At 46.3% G+C, this 16,225-nt stretch overlaps 1 protein-coding gene across 2 annotated transcripts in view; it reads right to left on the bottom strand.

Annotated features, from left to right (window-relative positions):
- The window catches only part of DCC (DCC netrin 1 receptor), a 612,108-nt gene that overhangs the window by 580,946 nt on the left and 14,937 nt on the right, over positions 1-16,225 (bottom strand). The window lies entirely within an intron of this gene.

The following is a 16,225-nucleotide window of genomic DNA, read 5'->3' on the forward strand; positions in this document are numbered from 1 at the left end:
TTTCAGTCCTCTCTTGTCTTTACTAGAGTTTAAATAGGAGCTTTTGTCCATACATCCAACACTCTCTGTTGGGTTTTTTTTTTTCCTTACAAAAAGGAGCTACGTGCCCCCACACACCCCCAGGTATCCTCTCCTCCATCCCTTCATCCCTACGTGTCCATGTCACATTTGGTTGTCCCCCATACGGCTGCTCCCGGAACCAAGGGGGAATTTTGTCCACGTGCTTCACGGAGCAACAGGATGGGGATTGGAGTCTTGGAAGGAAAAAAAGCGAAGGAGGGAGATGTCCCAAGGGTGTTGCCTTTGGAGAAGAGCCCTCAGTCATCTGCTGTCGATTTACTTCCCCAAGGAAGAAAAGGGGGAAGACAAGGGCACGTCCCTGCTCGTCCTTACGGTCAGCAAGGCAGGTCGCAGCTCCTCCCCGGGCATCTACCTTCTCCCCCAACATTTTCTTTGTGCTCCTTCTCACTCCTCCTCCCCCACTGTCTCGTTTGCTGTCTCTCCCTGTCCCACACCTCCCCCACGTTCCTCTGGGTCTATTCTCCTCCCGGTGTATAACTCACATTAATGTCAACTGGAGTTATGCACGCGTACGGAGGGGAGAATGGACCTCTTGGAGCGGAGCTAATTAAGCTCTTCTTTAGAAGTCAGAGCCTGTAATCTCGCAGACATCAGTAGCCTGCTGTCAATCAAGGTGCATCCTGGGCTGCCAGCGATTCGTGCCTACCTGTCCACTTCTGGGTTTCCAACAATTGCTGATGGGCTGCAATGGGGGCTGGGAGGGCGGCAGCCACGCTGGATTCGGCCTCGGCTTTAGCAAAGTCTTAAATGGAATCTGAGGCTTGAAAATGCCTTGAATATTGCCAACTAAATTCTGACTCAGGTCAAACCTGTGTAACTCTCCCAGTGCCAGTGAAGTGCATCTGTCGAAGGGAGAAATTTGCATTTAACTCTCTAGAAACTTTACCTCCTGCTAGCAGGCACGAGAAGATGACCTCACCTTTGAAAAGCCATCTCAGATAGAGTAGAAAAGGCACTATCAAAGTATTTGCTACTCAATCCAAGTTCAGTTTCCTCCTCCTCCATTCACCAACAGCCTGCAAACTTTCCCCACTAGCAAACTGCCATCGCTTCTGCACAACCCGAGAGTCCTGGCACAAACGGTCCCTTTCAGACACCTGGTAAAAATGTCAGAGATGTTCAAAAGAAACCCCCTGCCCAGGTAGCCCCTCTCCCAGCTGCACGCCAGGTCGCTCGCCAAGAGACGGCCCTGCTTTCTCCTCCAATCTCAGCTTACACAAAAGTCTTCCAGGAAGTCTGAATATCTCTTGTTTCCAAACTATATTTCTTTCCATGTAAGTATTTAATGACACAATTTGAATCCAGGGAAATTGATTCCTGGTGATTGTCACCGCTCTCCTTTATCTCACCTTCTCTCCACCAGCTGTAAGGCCCGTACAGTTGTGCCTCCAATTTTACAACATTTCTGTCTCAAATTCTTTCTCGGTTACACCGTCAAACCAAAGCACCATCAGAGGCAGGAACCACCCTGCCCCACACAACCTGGCAGTCATCAGAACCCTGAAAAACCCCTCTGCAGCTCCAAGCACCACCAAGTTTCCGATCAGGAATCACAGGGAAAACGCAGCGGCCGATGCACCACAAGAGACTGGACTGAACAACCACAAACCTTATATTCATTAAAAACTAACTAAATTAATGGTCTGCAAATGGAAAAATTCAGCTGTAAAATCATTTAGTAACAAGCTGACAAGGAGATCACACTGAATACCAAGTATTTTAGAAGTTATAAAATATCCCTTTGGTCATTACCCCAGGGTAATCCAGAATGAAATGCACGGTGGTTTGTAATGATCTGTAAATATTCTGTTTTCTTTTGCACTTTTTACGGAGATGAAAATTTCAGTATTTAAATCTCAGCTCTGAAGTGAAAGGCATAAATATTATATCAGATACACACTCTATTTAATACAACGTAAGGAAAGGTGAAGGCCCAAGTGAAGTCCCTGTGGCTTAGAATAGAAATAGAAGAATTTGAAACATGTGACTATCTCTTACAGCAAAAAGCCCACTCTAAATGTGAAAACACCAGTGCCCTCTTCCCCAAGGCTTTTACTGTGTTTAATTCTTCTCCTTACACAGAACAGCACCGCTGCCTAGCTTAGTGTGGTAATTTGCCAGAGATTTAGAACGGAAAATAACCTAATAGTCTAAATTCACCCAAGTGAAATTAGAGGAAAATCCACTGAGTTCAATTAGTCGGTTCATTTTCACTGCCTCCAGATTTGTCACTTTGATTAAACCACATGTTCAGTAGGCAGGTGGCTTGTGGGAACATGACTATCAGATAATACGAGTTATTTCCCTTAATATCAAACAAAGAAAGCTAAAATCAAAACAGAAAATCCAACCCAGACGCACATTGTCCCCGTATCAATTGATTAAAAGTCATGTGAGCTCTTGATGAGAGCCTCTACCAGTCCAGAGTCCCTAAAATAGGTTCCAGCTCCTCTAGGAAGCAACATCAGGCTCTAGAGAGGAGGTAGCACGGGGACCTGGTGTCTGCAGAAGCAGGAGAGGTCTCCTGAACCATCCTGGAGAATTTAATTCCAGGACTGCATTCTCATCAGCCAGAAATTCCCCTTCCCTTGGAGATATCTCACCCTTTGGGCAAAAAGACTTAATTTTTCAGTTGTCCCAACTCATGGGGTGCGGGACTCTGCCCACGGGTGGGAATGGCGATGCAAAAAACCTCCCTATCCCATATCGGTTACCATCCATTCTATTTTAAGGCCCAATTTACTACCAAAATTCCATTTTCTATGCCTTTTTCCACTTGACCCAAGTTCTACATGAGATGGATGCTGGGGAGCCCCCGTGCTCAGCTCCACGGATGCTCAGTTCCAAGCACAGGGGAAGAAAAAGGCAACAGAAGCTTCTGCCCCAAGGGGACCCTGGAAAAGTCCGCTTTTCCCCGAGACTCACAGGAGTGGCTAGTAAATCAGAGCGCCAGCCAAACTCGTCTCCGAGGGCTTCATCCACTTGTCAAGTTCTCAGCTAAAACTCTCCAGCCTCATCTCAAAATCTTACCCGTGTAGCCCCAAGCTACAGTCTTGAAAACAGCAAGAGTGATTGTGCTTTGTCATTTACAGGGATGCTGTGAAATTAATTTAATTATGAAGCGCTTTGTTATCCCTAGACTCAAGACAACGCAGAAGTGCTTGGCAAATAACTATGATTTCTTGACAACTGCCAGGATTTCATCTGCAGTTATTAACCAAAGAGACTTGATTTCAGTGTTATGTACAAACATTTGGGTTGGGGGGGTGGTTAATTCACTGCCTGCTACTTTGCAGAAGACATCTGGTCTAGGATCCTGTCATGATCTCAAACAGCACAGAAAACGCTCAACAGCTAATTAAGGTCTCCTTTTGATAAACCCAGAATCCTTCAGATTGGAAAAGCCCCTCGGGATCATCGAGTCCAACCCTCAGCCCGACTCTACAAAGTTCTCCCCTACCCCACATCCCCCACAGCTCATCCCAACGGCCCTGAAACCCCCCCAGGGATGGGGACTCCCCCCTCCCTGGGCAGCCTGTTCCACTCTCGGACCACTCTTGCTGGGAAACATTTTCTCCTCCTGCCCAGCCTGACCCTCCCCTGGGGCAGTTTCCAGCCGTTCCCTCTTGTCCTGTCCCCGATCCCCTGGGAGCAGAGCCCAGCCCCAGCCTCTCTGCAATGTCCTGTCAGGAGCTGCAGAGAGGGATGAGGGCTCCCCTCAGCCTCCTCCTCCTCACACTGAACGCTCCCAGCTCCTTCCCTGCCTCCTCACAGGATTGATTCTCCAGCCCTTCCCCAGCCTCGTTGCCCTCCTCTGCCCTCGCTCCAGCCCCTCCAGATCTCTCTGGGATTGAGGTGCCCAGACCGGGACACAACGCTCCAGGTGTGGCCTCACCAGTGCCGAGCACAGGGGGACTGTCACCTCCCTGCTCCTGCTGCTCACACCAGTGCTGACACAAGCCAGGATGCCGTTGGCTTTCTTGCCCACCCGGGCACACGCTGGCTCCCGTTCAGCTGCTTGTCCATTAGAACCCCCAGACCCTTCTCTCCCAGACAGCTCCAGCCACCCCTCCCCGAGCCTGTAGCCATGCAGGGGGTGGTTGTGGCCCAAGGGCAGGTCCTGGCACTGGGCACTTTTAGATCAATCAAAACTCCTGCTCTCCAGTACAAGTTTGTAGACATGCTCCTGCACAGCCCAGGCACCCCCAGGGACCAGAATCAGGGAGAGGTCGAACTTCTGTTGGTCTCTGCTGAGCAGTGGGAGTGAGGATGCTCGTCCACTTAATTTATCAACACCAGTAACACCCACAGTAACTGAGGTGCACACAATAGCTTTTACCCAATCCTAACACCTGCTAGTAGTACATGTTGCATAACATCTGTGATTGAATTTGTATCTCTGTAGGAGCCTTCCCCTTCATGTTCTTCAATGGGAGCCAGACCCACCGAAATTACAACAGTAGCTTAAAATTCATAAATTTGAAAGCTAAATTGTTAAGGGTTTGGGGGGGTTCTGCTGAATTTAAAGACGTATTGTCCCAAAAACGTAGGTCAGGAAATCAATTCCTGTGAGAGAATAACACTATGAGATACAAGAGCCTTGTATCCGGGAAGAGTAATACGGAATATGTGAAACTATTTTGTTAATAATAAAAAAAGTCTTTACTATAGCATTGGATACAATGTTAGAGGGCTGGCAGTAAAATCCTTCCACCGTTAATTCTACTCAGGAAAAATTGCATTAAAACTTTATTTAATTTTTTTAAGCCCAAGATACTGAGATCATCACTGAAGACTTGTTCAGCTAATACAATGCTTGAAGATGAAATGACAGAAGTGCTATAACTAATTAAACTCTAAAATTTTGTAATGTGAGCCAAATTCAAGTCCTCCATCACTTGCCTTACTCATTACATCTTGGATTAAAACAAAAAAAAAAATACTCCAGGTTTCTGGAAACACTTTTAATATTCTTAGAGCCTCTGGTTTTATTATGACGCTTCTGCAGGAACCGACCGGGCTATACGTTTATTCACATAAATCCGAATTTTGTACCCATGTCCCTCTGACCCCAGTATCCCAAAACCTCCCCAGGGTCCCTTTTCTATCTACAGATAACGATAATTTTGTGTGTGTGTGTATACATGGTTTGATCTACACCTATTTCTGTACTAAAACATCTCGGAGGCAAATTTAAAGTTCCAAAAAGACACTTTTAACCAAGCTACTCATAAACACGATCAGTGAAGTGCCACATGGGATCTGGCAGGCACTGACAAATACCAGAGTGTTAATTCTGAGCGTCTCAGTCTCAAACAGAGGCCAGTGACCTCGGCTCAGGAGAAAATCAAAATACAAGGGGAAAACCAGCCCTTTCTGCCTGCCAGTCCCTTGGTGAAATTAGCTTTTTTTTTAAAGTAAGAGGACGTTTTGTGGCCTAATCCTTCCAATGGGATGCGATTTCAGCAACCTCCAGGTCAGAGCAGTTTGTTAAGGAGCTCCAAGGGTCACGGACCCGGGTGGGGGCAAGGGGTTCCCCCAAACGGGTTGTCTGCTCTCCCCGTTACAGACCTGATGATTCATCTCTGCCTCTCGGCAAAATAATTTACCGCTTCCCTGAGGTGCAGGAATAGTTCCTGAGGTCACTTCACCAAACGAGTGAGTCCCGAGCGGGACTTGCCAACAACTTCTCCACTGCTGGTTTTACCGTGGGGAATGGAGTCGTGTGATTTTTCCAGAGCAAATCTCCATCTGCCCTGTCCTCGTGTGAATCTTTTTATCTAAGACAAAGCGTTTCCTCAGCAAAAGGGTTTGGATATACAGAGAAGGACAGAGGTACCCGAGAGAACCAAAAGCTTTGGTTAATGAAAAAAATTAGCGCATCTCAGCTGGGCAGTAAATAGGTTTTCCTGCCTTAAAATCATACGTTAGGAGGAGAAATGTTCAGCCATAACAAGCTGATGGATTATACAACTACTACTAATAAAATTAGACCCAAAGTCTATTCATAAATTCACTGGAATTATCATAAATCCACTGGAAAGTACATATGAAAATTATAAAGGGCCAAATCCTGCTCTTCTTGTCAGAAAATATGTCCCCTTGAAGCCATGTGAGCTCTGAGCGACTGACCCGTGCAGATCTTGGTCTCCATTGCCTGCAAACTAATGATTCCTGCCTGAATTTATCCCAGCTATCGATTTCCAGTCTCCACACCCGCTTGTCCATCACTGCAATCAAGGTCCTACACAGGGGAGAGCAATTTATCGCTAAACTCTCATAAGACAAGTGACACAAATTTAGGATCCTCATATACTTTGCCCATCACTCACTGAATAATATTGAATCGATTTGGATAGGTTTTCTTTTATCATTCTTAGCTTCCTGTCATTTTATCCTCCGTGATTTCCACGCTGCCCCATGACATAAAGCTCAAAGTCAAAAGATACGCAGAGCTTGTTGCTAAAGCTAACGCTGTCACCGGTGTTATACAAGTTGCATATGCCTCTGATTTTTCACTCCTAGGGAAGGCTGATTTATAAATCCAGACATTCAGCAGCAAGATTCAATCACCTATAAAGGGCCACAGGTATGCATGACATTCTCAGGGTCTATTAGGGTGTAGATGTTGCCTAATCCTTATCCATATGTATGTCAGGAATTCATATCGAGATCTGCGTATCCTGGGCCTTGGCAATTACTCGCTGTCGGGTTCAGTTAAACACCTGGTGAGACTTTTCATCATGACCTTAAGGTTCACGTAGCACCGGGCACCAGCGGAGGAGCCTCCTCACAGCCCTGCCCCTAGAAATATCTATAAATACCTATAATACCCACTCCTCTGCTGCTAACGCAGAGCAAGTGGCCCCTTCAGAGGGGCCATCAGATCCTCAGCGAGGTCTGGTGGGGTCCATCTTCCTTCACCGACCACTTAGGAGGCAGAAGAGGGTTTGTCAGGGAAATCCAGTCTCTAATTTGGTCTCCAGATGTGAGGAACTGAAGGAATCGATGCCTCAAACATTCATCGACACAGAAAACCTCAAGGACCAGCTGTGGCCTTTGTGATGAGTCTAAGGAATGTCACCCGAGGAAGGCGGAGTGTATGGAAGGGGGCAGCCCCCCACTGCCTTGGGGTTGTATTGTCAACTCCCTTGGATAAGCCTCAAAGGGGGGAAACGTGGACTGAGCGGAAATAAATGTTTCCCCTCAAGCACAAGGATCATGAATCACTGGTTCCATCATGTAAGCCAGACCCCATGCAGGGCTTTGCCACTGAAGAGGTGATAAGGCTTGATAAGAGGTGAGCATTTCTGCCCCAGATGATTGCTCAAGAAGCAGGGAGTCAGCAAAAATCTGGGGGAACCAGGGGAGATTGTGACTACTGACTCAATTGGACAAGGGGTTGGTGCACCCCACTCTCCCCTCAGCGCACACACAGAACCCCTGCTCCACCTTTTCCTCATCTCTCATGGAAATGAGTTGGTGCAATACCCGCCCCCCCTCATCTAGTATGCAAATCAGCTGATAAGATGAACTTAAAAAGGCAACAGAAAACTTTGCTGGGTGTGCACCCGCCACCCAAGATTAATGGACCCGAGACAGTGCTGGATCCAGGGGTGGTGATCCAGATTCTTTGACTCTCTTTCTCTTCTTGCTTTTTCTTTCCTTTTTTTCCCTTTTCTTTCTTACAGATTCATAAGAGATCCCACCACTTATTATCCTTTCCCAAATTTAAGCCACTTCTAGCACAAGTAAAACATTTTAACGGGTTGTTTGGTGGTGTTTCACCCTAATTTAACCTGAGGGGATCACAGAACCATTACACCTCCCTGGGCTCCATCCTGCGCTCCCAGTCCAGTCGTGACACCAGCACACAGGTGGATATTGGTGCCTCCTGAAGCAGTCAACACCCTGAAGGCTTTTCCTTGGGAGATCTATTAAGTAACCTCATTTTCTCCAGTGACTCAAGAGGGAGATTAGGCCCTGCTTTAGAAGGACTGGTTCTCTAGGCACCTAGTATTTAGGGGTAGGTCGCATCCCAAGTGAGGCAGAAGGGCTCTGTGTTCCCACAGCAGAGAGACACCACAACCAAGGCTGGATGACTCCAGGCCAACGTCACCTCTGTAGCAGGACAGTGTAGACTGGAAGAAATGACTCTCCCAAGAAAACTGAGGCTGTTCCCAGATGTGCACAGAGCTGTCCTCATCCCTCCGTATCCCCACGGGGGGAATGCAGAAGGCAGCACAATTCTGAACCGGAGCTGAGCACTGGGGAGAGGGGAACACCCAGTACCTGTGTCCTTAAATATTTCAGTGTTTCGTTCACGTGATTGAGTTAAGGAATAATTTTGCAGGAGACAGCAGCAAATATTAGTGAGAAAAGTAAAGTGGGAATAATTACATGCGCTTCTTTATTATGCACTTGTTTTACTGAAATATATTCCTTCTGTGTTCTGGCTTCAAGGACAATCCTTTTTTAAAACAGTAACAAAAATGAAAAAAAGAAGCCAAAGCATTTTCCAGTAAACCAAGCGACAATGTCGAAAAACCTCCTTAATCTTTCCACGAACACAAAAATCTCCCGCAGACAAGCCCCATGGATACAGCCTTCCCTTCCCAAAACAGCCCTCGGACCGACAGAGAACAAGCACCTGCATCAAGAAATCTGCCCAAGCAAAGAAGCGATTGGTATCTGTCCAGCTCAGATATAAGAAGCCAAATACTCATTTTTCTACCAAAACCTGACCCTTTCCTAACCTTGGAAGCAAACCCTAAGGAATTTCTCCTTGAAAAGTTATTAGATCTGTTTTACCTCGCAATACCCGCAGAGGTGCACCGTTCCTTTGCCCAGAATCTAAGGACTTTTTGCTTCTGACCATCAATAAACAGGGAACTTTGGGGAAAATATTCCTGTCGGTAGGAAAATATTTCCCACATTTCAAAAGAGCGCAGGTAAATCAGGGTAATAACAGGATTTATGCTGCAGTAAAGCACTGAAAAGCTTCACAGCTCCCTGCAAAAGCACAAATAATTCAGCCTCTGGGTTGGCCCGGCGTTGGCGTGAGGAATACGATGCTCACGGTCTTCAAGAAAAGACACATCTGCAAGGCTTGATAAACGCCCCGAGGCTTGACGCTGTATTTATTTTAAACATTTTGGGCTGGATTCCGCTCTTGGATAAACCACACTAGCCAACATAGCCTCCCACAACCAGGGGAGGACAGGAGGACATGCAGCCAGCTCTCTGGTGAGATAAACGCCCTTCAGCAACACCAACCCAAGAAGAATTTTCTGCTTCTGGTATCGCGGCTGGTACCACACCCAACATCCACCATCTGCCCTCTGCTCCAGAGGTGCATCCTTGCACGCATCCCTGCTGCACATCCTGCCCTACCTCTAATCACCAGTGACAGCAACGCTAGAAAAGGCACCTTGCTTTTCATTTTCATTTTCATTTTCATTTTCATTTTCATTTTCATTTTCTCCTCTAGAAACTTTTCCCTGGATGGAGGATGAGGAGGACATAAATGTCATTCATTCAGTCCTGGCTTTTCACTGACTTAAACAACACCAGGGATTAATTCACATCCCCCCATCCCCACTCTCCCCTGGGACTGGTCATTCCTGGAAGTCCCACTTCAAACTTTTTGCTGTTCAGTTTGTTACTGAGGCATCAGACATTTGTATAAGCATCCATCAAACATTTGATCTCTGAGCTCGAAGTCGCAGCGCAGCCCTGAGCTCATCTATCACGGCAGCCCAGCACGCAAACGGTTGAAGACTCAAAACAGGTCTCTTAAAAAAACATCATGTTTTGTCTTCTTGCAGAGGGTGATTAATTTTTAGAACAAAATCTGCATCAAATCTTTTCAATCTATTCGCAATTACCAGAAACCGAAACAAGTGGCAAACAGCTTTGAGCACTTGTTTTCAAAAAAAAAAAAACAAACCCTCCCACTAATTGAAAGCCAAAGTTCCAAGAAATTTGAAATATGACTTCAAAGTACTCATATATTTTATGGATCCAACTTATTCTACAGAAAACAAATACACAGGGGTTATATATATTTGGAAATCCCGTGCTATATGGTGTGCACATATGCACACAGTATGTGTGGGGTGGTGGAGAGAAAGGTTCCGTCCTTGAGACCTCTTAGTGCTTCGCAATCTCTCATGCTTTGCAATTTGCCTTGTTTCTCACCATTTCGCCTCACTTCTCACTTCACTAGCTTCCTATAAATTGGTTCTTTCATGTTAAAAATTACTGCTGTTGCATTTAATTTGGACATCCAGCTCTCTTCTCCAGTCTCCCTCTGACTTCTTTATGCAATTCTTTCCCTTTCGTCTGAGCATCTCGTGCAACAACTCACTTAGAAATAACTACCCCGGTGAGTTTTTCTGGACAAGCTTTCACTGTTACCTGCCACCACAAACAGGTTCTAGAGGATCCGCCCAATTACCGCCACCTCAGATAAATGCTACAGGATCGACTCAATTTCAGAGCTGGAGAAAGACAAATGAAGGAAAAGCAAAACATGTAATGAACCTCCTGCCCAGTTCCATGGGGTGGAAAATACTGTTGGCAAATCCATCCCACCAGGGCATACAAAGGTCAACTAAATTCCCCTTTTCTTGCTTTTTCCATGGACTTTTCTGTTTGAGTGCTTTTGGCCTTAAAAGAAATGAAGGGTATATGCAGGATGAGGTGTTTTACAAGAAATGGAGATGATGTTTATTATTCAGTCTTTGCTGTTCTTACTGTCGTTTGGTTTTGTTTTGTTTTGTTTTGTTTTTTCCTGGAGAAAAGGAACATAAATACCATGAAAAGTCATCCTGGAGCAGAACCAGCGTGAACAACTGTGCTCTGTCCTTCAGAGCCCCGACATTCTCCTGCCTTTCACACAACACAAAAGCCATCAAAACGCCCAAGTCACTGAATGCAGAAGGGGCCTTGACACCAAAACACCCCGTAGCCTTCCTGCTTTATTCAGTACCAGAGCAGGGAAGACTCTGCTCTGTTTCCATCCAGCCCAGTTCATCTAAACTGGTGTAAACATCGTGTTTCTTCAGCCCCACGAGTCCAGTCCTGCACCTACACTGGGCATATCCTCACCACGGCTGCTGCACGGGGCTTCTGTTAACTCAGGCACAAGGCTGCGCAAGGTGGGGATTAACCGGGGTTGATGGGATTTAATTTCTCATCCAAACAGCCCAGTGGGAGCTGCAGCAAATCCTCCGTGTGAGGGGGAAGGAAGACATCATCGCTCTCGATTAGAGACAAGAGCTGGCAGAATCTTTTGACTGTGCTGACAGGATCATGTTGTCCTGGTTTTTAAAAGAGTTAAAAATGGTTTGTTTTAGAGAGATTGGAGATTGCTGTTACCACCGTTCAGTTTGTAAAGTTGCACAGCAAAAGTCTCGTTACCAAATAAACCACTAGTGGTGTTGCTAGGCCAGAAACAGCAGGAGCCAAATCCAGATCTTCTGCAAAGCAGCGGAGAAGCAGGAGATGGAAGACCACCTCTGTTCTGAGGCCGATACTACATCAAAATATTAAAAGCTCAACGTCTTGACTTTGAGTCTCCTCCTGTTTCCCAGGAAGCATTCAGACAGTGCTGCCCTTCATTGAGTGGCTCTTCACGACCATCCATGGGTCTGAACCACCCCACAGAATCATCTCAGTTGGAAAAGCCCTTGCAGCTCCTCCAGCCCAACCATGACCCTCCCCCTGACCGTTCCCAACTCCCCCAGATCCCTCAGCGCTGGCTCAGCCCGACTCTTCAACCCCTCCAGGGATCCCGGGGACTCCCCCCTGCCCTGGGCAGCCCATTCCAACGCCCAACAGCCCCTTCTGCACAGAAATCCTTCCTCAGAGCCAGCCTGACCCTGCCCTGGGCAGCTTGAGGCCATTCCCTCGGGGCCTGGCGCCTGTTAAACCCTGGAAGTTTAACCCTTTGGTCAAATTTGATCAAAAAAGAGCCTCTGAGCTCAAAACTGAAGATGCAACCAATCTGGACAATGTGGTCTCCACTTGAGTCCTTTCAAGAAAGTTTCCCAAAGGACTTTTTGCCACTCTTGGAAAGATCCCAGCACGTGGAAGGGGCTTCATGCCAAGACAGGATGTTTTCTAGAGGTTTGGTCCCAGCAGATATTTGACTGTAGTTTTTTCCTGTCCTTTGACTTCACAAAAGGGCAAAATAAAGGAAGAGAAACCTGCAGTTACAGAAGGTGATGTCATGTACCTTTACTCTGATATTGATTGCTCATCTACAGTACTTCACTTTAAAATAATGAACAACCCAGAAATAGAAACATAACCAATCAATTATTCTGTCCTAATTAATCAAAGCCAAATCTGGTGGAAATGCAGGCTTGCACACCAGCTTCTACGGCATAAGAAAGACCCTTTAGATCTTGATGAAGAAGTGGGAAGACAAGTGCAAACTGCAAGGTAAGTGCTTGAAAACCCAGCCCCGCTCTCGCGGAAAGCCAACGCAGTGAGCGTGCTGCTTGGCTGCAGCCGTGTTGTCACCCTCACGGCTACAGGACAGTAAAATGGGAAAAGAGTTTCATTTTACAGCGAGTCCACTGTCAGGCTGAATATTAACCAACATATTCATATAACCCACTCATCACCAATTTCCATTTGGAAAATACTCAACGTCTACAACCAAATGTTCTTGCGAGACGGGCATTTCCAGCTCAAAATATATACAGAGAAATTATCTATGTAAAGCTCAGGCTTAGTGCATTACAAATCAATATTCCTCCCTCCCCTCTCCACATCTATCTTCTTTGCTCATATAAAGCCAATCCTCTCATGAAACACAGGTGTGAGGAAATTATTCTCATTTCTATAAAAAGAGTCCGCTGGAATTAAATTCTATAAAACAGAATAAATCCGTGTTAGACAAAAGCTGAAACCTCCGCAAGTGTCTATCAAGCCTAAAGCCCGCATCCTAATCCCAAATTCAACCTCGGCTGAGATCATTGGTGTGACAGGGATTTATCACAGTGCAGAATTTATGCCTCGTGCACCAGATTCCTGTCCCAGCATTTCTACAGGTGCAAACACTTTGGGTATAAGGTCACTACCAATTTGCAGGAACAGGAGAGAACAACAGATAATGCTTTTCTGAGGTTTTTTTTTTTTTTCCAGCCTGAGCCTAAAGTCCGCTCCAACGGGGGACAAAACATCACCAGCTTCTTTCACAGCACACAAGAAGCAGAGGTCCAGACTTAAGAGGTGCAAAGGAAAAACATTGAAAGAGACTGCAAAGACAATAAAACATGTACAGAAAAAGTTCGGCACGTGTATATACCCAGAGGGCAGTTTTTCCTCTAAAAGTCAAAGTTTACCTCACAGTCATTTCATCCCACAGCAATTTTCTAATTGTTCATTAAAAAACACATTAATTGTATGTAAAATGCATAATTTATCGCTGTTTGGAAGTGAAAATTGAAAACTCCAGGGGGGGGGCAAAAAATTGGCATGAAGTCATACTTCTGATTTATCCCTAGAAAATCTGTCCCTGGGTACTGTTAATTATTATAACTTACAGGAGAAGATATTAAATTTCTATTTAAAAAAATTAGTTTTAATGAATCCACGGACTGATCATGACTACACAGTATTTTAATAAATTGCCACATCTTTCAGTGAAAACGGGTGTATGCTTCCGTTGATTATACTTAGCTCATAAAGTCATATTTTCATATGAGTGCAAAACCAATATTTAGTAGTCATAATTAAAAAAAAAAAAAAAACAAAACAACAAACCAAAAACACCAAGCAGCAACAAAAGAACCACAGCAAACCCCGCACCATCACACTCCATGGGCTCGTGATTACTGTCTCCTCTTTTAATGAAGACGTAGCGTCCCACTTTAGAGGCTTAATTTACACTGTAGATCAAAACTATGTGAAATTTTCTAATTCTCTAAAGGAGGAGGGAGATCGTCACCTTTACGGCTTCCAACGCACACTTTTTTTTCAGTTGACAGAATCAGCATCCGCGCACAGCGGCAAAATATTGCTGGGAGGTGTTTAAGCTGGCATTGAACTTCTGAGTCTCGGAAATCCAAGTAATATTCTGAGTGTTTTACCCCGACGAACGATAACTGAAACCTTCGGTTCGAGTCACATTCTTTTAGCTTGTTTTTTTAAATGTTAGATCACAATCTCAAGGGAAAAAAATAAATAAATAATTACCACAACAGCACCCACTTGTAGTTTTTTTCTTTCAGCTCTTCCAGCACGTCGGTTTGCTCTTCAAACTATAGTCTACTCTGCATTTTCTCTGGCCCTGTAGATATATATATGTGTGTATATTTATTTTATATATGGACGCACCTGTCCACATGTAGAGGTGTATCTATACAACTACACCCAGGTATATCTGAGTAAAAAAAAATAAAAAAATCACTCAAGTACAGCAATGCACACGCACAAACATACCTGCTTGCACACGTACAGATGCACGCGTATATATTCACCTCCCCATCTAGAGTCTATATCAATAAATATATATATATTATATATAAAGCGTCTCATTCTCAGGACTGCATTTTGTCCCTGTCCTCAGCACCCACAAAAGTCACCAGATGGCAAAATGCTGCCCACACACTCTGAAGTGAGTGTCGGGCCCTTAATGAAGGGCAGGAATTAAGGCAGGATTTTATCTAATCAGGGGCATCGCTCCGTGAATCTCACTCCTGGATAATGCTGAGGGACCTGATCTGCCCTTGCTTTGTGTGTGTGAATGGGGGGTTTTTGGTAGCAGGGGAGGGGGCTACAGCGGTGGCCCCTGCGAGAAGCTTCTGGAAGCTTCCCCGGCTCCAAATCAGACCCACCTCTGGCCAAGGCCGAGCCAATCCGTGATGGTGGCTGCACCTCTGTGATGATGTATTTAAGAAGGGAAACCTGAGAGAGATGGGGAGGACTTTGGGGGGGAGTTAGAGGAAGGACGCCTCTGCCAACACCGAGGTCAGTGGGAGGAAGGAGGAGGAAGAGGGGGAGATGCACCGGAGCACGGAGCCCCCCTGTATCCCGTGGTGAGAGGGCAGGGCCCCCCATCACCCATGGGGGTCACTGGAGGAGCACAGATTCTCCGGCAGCCTGTGGGGGACCCCCAGGACTCTGTGGGGAGAAGCAGCCCCCGCTGTTGTAGATCGGTGCTGGGAGGTGCAACCCGTGGGGGTGACCCACGGCGGAGCATCTCGGGAAGAATCATCCCGTGGGGAGGACTGGCGGCGGAGAGAGTTTGTGGGGGACTGTCTGCTGGGAGAGGGACGTGAGGTGGAGCAGGGGAGGAATGCAGGAGAGTGATTCCCCCCAGCCCTGGAGGAAGGAACAGCAGGACTGACTGCACCCCCCGTCCCCTGCACCACGGGGAGAGGAGGAGGTCGAGATATTGGGAACAAAACTGAGCCTGGGAAGAAGGGAGGGGTGGGGGGAGGAGGTTTGAAGTTGTTGTAACTCTTCTCACTGTCCCATTCTGTCTGTGAAGCATCATTATCTTTAATATTTTGAATTAGTGATGTTCTTTCTTCCCCTAACGAGTCTGTCTTTTGCCCATGACCGTAATGGGTGACACCCCACCCCACCCCACCCCCATCCTTATCTCCACTCCTGAGCCTTTGGATTCATTTTCTCCTTCCCAGCGCTGCAGGGAAGGGAGGACTGAACGGCTGCGTGATGCTCAGCTGCCCTCTGGGCTCAAACCACGACAGGCCAACAATTCTGCACCTACCCATGTAGTAGGCTAAGGAGGTGCTTTTATTATTTTATTTTTTTTAAAATCGGTCGTGAAGCGGCTGGTTTGCTGACACCAAGTACCAGCGTGCTGCATGCTAGGAGCATGAGAAACAGCCTGCAACGTTCCCCTTGCAGGGTGAGGCCACCTCCCAGGGTTGGGAGCTGCCAAAGACCACGAGTACCTCCTCTGGCTTTACTCTACCCCCAGCCATCCCCCGATTCCCCACCTCAAACGAGGAAGGTGTCCTCAAAGCAAACGGGTCGCTCTCAGCAGCGTTGCAGAAATGGCTTGAAAACACTGACAGAGGAAATTACTTTTTTGCTCTTTTCTAACCTACGGGAGAGTTTGTCGACTTGCAGCTCCTTTGCTTTAGCCGTGATGTAGTAG

Source organism: Athene noctua, chromosome Z (assembly GCF_965140245.1).
Source record: "Athene noctua chromosome Z, bAthNoc1.hap1.1, whole genome shotgun sequence".
NCBI classification, from domain to species: Eukaryota; Metazoa; Chordata; class Aves; order Strigiformes; family Strigidae; genus Athene; species Athene noctua.